Source organism: Octodon degus, unplaced genomic scaffold (genome assembly GCF_000260255.1).
Source record: "Octodon degus isolate 3935 unplaced genomic scaffold, OctDeg1.0 scaffold00051, whole genome shotgun sequence".
Lineage (NCBI taxonomy): Eukaryota > Metazoa > Chordata > Mammalia > Rodentia > Octodontidae > Octodon > Octodon degus.
The window spans coordinates 3,608,220-3,612,402 of NW_004524627.1; the positions used below are offsets into that span (position 1 = coordinate 3,608,220).

The 4,183-nt window shown below is 37.5% G+C and overlaps 1 pseudogene; it reads right to left on the minus strand.

The window, feature by feature from the left end:
- Positions 1 to 1,158: 1,158 nt before the first annotated feature.
- LOC101582064 lies at positions 1,159 to 3,129 on the minus strand (annotated as a pseudogene).
- Positions 3,130 to 4,183: the final 1,054 nt, after the last annotated feature.

A 4,183-nucleotide genomic window follows, 5' to 3' on the forward strand; every position in this document is an offset into this window, starting at 1 on the left:
TGCTATCTAGTTGTGATGCTTTGATGCTTCATAACTTAAATGCATTATAACATTATGAAAACCATAGTTGAGGAGTGTAGAGAAAGACTTCAAAGAAATGGTTTTTGTTACTGCAATACTACTATTTATGTAAAGAACAAAAAAATCCCAACATATCAAAACCTGGTCTAAATATTGTGAGCTGTTAAAACTAAATTTTTATACCTAACTCATATTTTTTTTTTTTTTTTTTTTTTTTTTTTTTTTTTTTTTGTATTTCAGGGAAGAGTCTACAGAGTGTTCTGGGTTTCACTACTAGATCGGACTGGAAGTGATCTGCCTGTTTACTGCCTCCCAAGAGCTGGGATTACAGGTGTGCACCACCACGCCCAGTCTCAATTGCAATGTCAGCATGCCCCAGTGGTGAGGCCAGCATGACAGCTCCAGGGATTGAATCCCTGGGCCCTGTACCTGCTTACAGGTGCTTTCATCTGCTGAGCTATTTGGCTGGTCCTTATACCTTTCATAATCATATGTAGATGTGTTAAAAATTGACATTTAGTTTTGACTAGGAAAAGACAAATCATTACTATAAGTTAATAAATTTAGATGGCAAGAATGTCTAAAATACTTTATGAGTATAACTACTTTCTAGCATTGTGACTGCAATAGCAGTATGTTTATACATATTGGCAATTTTCAGAAACTCAGCAGATCATCCACTCTGTATTACTTTTTCCTTAGGTATAATATTCAAGTTCATAATGATTCCACTTGTAAGCTACATTTACATATGGATCAAACTTTTGGTCTTGTTATAACTTTAAATGAGTTAGAGCACAGGACTATATACAGCAAAATGTGCAATTAAAAAGCCACTATTTTAGGACTGACTTTTAAATTCAGGGTATTGAAAAGGATGTTGTTTTCTAAGCTGCTAATTTGATGAAATGTTTAACATATATATATCAAAAATTTGATGACTCCTTTCCTTAGGGTGTTGTGCCTTGCTCAGATTAAATGCCTTCAAAAGTGAGCTGACGAGATTGGTGATGTTATTTTTTCACTTTTGCTATTCCAAGTTCAGATGGTTCAGTTTGAAAATAATACATCAGTATTTCAATTGTAGAAGAAATTAAACAATTTGCTTTATACAGAGAAAACATTCAAATTTATCAATTAAGGAACTGTTCCAGGAGTTGTTGGGAAGTGAGTTATTCTATAGTAACTGTGCTTCAGCTGCCATGCAGTATGCCCAGACACAATCCACTTCAACGTCTGAACATTTGGTTTGGAACACTTCTGTGATGCATATTCAGTTAAACACTTGGATGCAAGCTCTTGTTAGAGGGTCAGATCTCTGTCATATACCTTGGAATGTTTCAGAAGACAATCTACTGCTTTGCTTCTGTTAACCATACACACTTCTGTGCTGGATCGCCAGTGCAGTGATAGAGAAGGCCACCACGAAAGGCTTTGCTTTGAAAAATATGATCCTGCAGTGGCATGCCTTAAGCTGAGCTTCTAATCTTTCAGAACGCAGGCTATTTGTCCTTTCAAGTGGTAAATTCTCTTTTTTGAATTTATAATATAAATGAATGAATAATAGAGTTGTAGAAATTGAAAGGCTCTGGTAGCTTGACTTTCCAATGCTCCTTTTCCCATACAGTCTTTTCCATTCTCATCAAATCTAAAACCATGCCAAAAATTAGAGAATAAGAAGGGCTGTGAGGTCAGCCAACATTTTGGCTCTAGATTTTCAAGGTCAGGAAGACTCAGGACATAGAAGAACCTACACTGTAACACCATGTAACTCAGTTGTGTCCCAAATTTTCTGATCAAGGAGATTATGGGGGCCACAGAGGAAAGTGATCAATGATGTATAGTGTGCCTAAGGAGAGTCACATGGAGAGAAAACATTCTCTCAGGCTTTCACAGAGAGCAAATTGGTCAAGCAATGGTCATGACTCATTCACATGGCTGACACTGACAAAGGATCTGCAAAGTGTGGTACAGAGTGTCAGGATAAATCCTGAGGGGACTTGACTGACCTTATCAGATAGAAAAGTTACATTTCTTGTTATATAGGTCTTGCTTTATCTTGGTCTTAACCATCCAGCAAAAAGGTATAAAAAAGGAGTCAAGCCATGTTGGTATGCTGGGCTGTAAAGGGCTCAGGTCAACAACTTCTGACATTGCCAGTCCTGCAGATGACCCACTACTATTATGAACTACTGAACTATATTGAAATATTTTGCTGAATTCACGTACCTACAATATTTAAATGACAATGGAATACCCTTCTTTGACAAAACTAAACAAAAAAAAGGGGGATACAAATGAATGACCATTTTGTATCTGTATCTTCAAAATAGTTAGGACAGATATACAGCTACAGTCTCTTAATTCAATGAATAAGATTTGTTCTAATAGCGTTTGTGGACGAGATATCATGTGTGCATCTTGTATAATGAATAACCACTGAGATAACAATGTACAATGTATTTATTATTGAAACTGTCCTACTCACAGGTTTTGAGACTGTCGCATTACTATTTGTTTCTCAATAAAATTATAAATAAAATCTGAAAGCATGAATCTCTACTGACTTATTTGGATCAAGTGAATTGCCAGTGGGACATTTCTTTCCTCTTCTATTGATGTTATGCCCAAATAAAAGCAGCTCAGTACAGCACACCCAAGGTGCTTTGGCTATGCCTTCATTTTCTTGTATTTATTTATTTATTTATTTATTTGCCAGCTCAGCCTACCCTGATGGTGGGCCTGGCATGGCATGTATTGCCAGGTTTGAACCACGGTCCCCTGTGCCTGCCTAAGCTTGCCTAAGCAGGTGCTTTAGACCACTGAGCTATCTCTCCAACCCCATACCTTCATTCTAGACAGAAATCTGTCCAGTAAATTGACAGCTAGAGAAAATGTCTCTATACCAAAGCCAGAGAATTGAGTTAGACCAAGATCTTTTACTTCAAAGTCCCTTAGTCTTGTGGTCCTTCTGAGGCCATTATTCTGTGCAGATTCGATTAGTCTCAAGCCGCAGATGTTTGGCTGACATCTTGTCTCCTGTTCCAACAGGGTATTAGGCTGGTGGAGCAGTTTCTGGGAGTCAGTAGTTGTCAGTATGTCTATCATCTTGGCAGAGACTTGGCGTGAGCCACCCTCCCTGGGCCTGCTATCACTTCGTTCCACAAAATCAGATACAACAGGCTTAAGAGGCGCGGACACTAGGAGGGGAAGAAGGGGGGAGGCCCAGGGAGACAGAACTATTCCAGGTGGAGCTCTCCAAGGCAGCCTCCTCCCACTGGGACCAAAGCCAGTTTTATTTTCTTTGTACCTAGTCCTTTGCAATTTTCAAAACTTAGCAGACAAAACTTTTTTGGTAACCCACCCAGCAAAAAAAAAAAAAAAAAAAAAAACATTCTTTTTATAGTATCTACCTGATGTTGGATCTTCAAAGAGAACTCTCAGGAACACTTGCAAAGCACATTCTGCAGAGAGATGTGGGTGGATGTTTATAAACACATCTCTCTGGTCTTCTTTGAAAGCATGCTTGTAAAAGTTATTACACAGGAAATCCCCAAGGATGACTAATACTTAAATTGAATAAATATCCCACACACCACATGAATCCTAGAAGGAGCAACAGGAAAATAACCAACTGACTTCTTCTAAAATTCTGAGAAAGGCAACCAAAGACATTCACAAATCATACATTGAAAAGTAATAAATGATTGGGGAGTATTGGTGGTGGTTTATTCCCTTATTAGTGAGAAAATAAGAACTACGACCAAGTTCTCATCCCATGGATAATGTCGCATGTTGCATATTTGGCAAGAATGGAGGGTTCAGGGGAGGGTTCTGTTGATCTACTATAGTAGTGAAGAACAGCTAAAACCTTAGATTTGAATAATTCACATGAAGTCTGCATAGTTTAATTGTTCCTTTGGTTCCATAAATTTTACTTGGTGACATTTTTATAAGGAAATAATTAAGTACTATAATCACTATCATTCCTTTAGATTGGAGGGTATTTGTAGGGACAGATCTTGGAGTAGACAAAACAAGAAAATAAGAAAGTAAACATTGAGAAATATACAAATGTTAAGTCTGGACGGAAACATATTTGTAAAACTAAATATCTATAAACCAAAAATCCCAGTGCCAGAAACAAAGTTTATACGTGCAT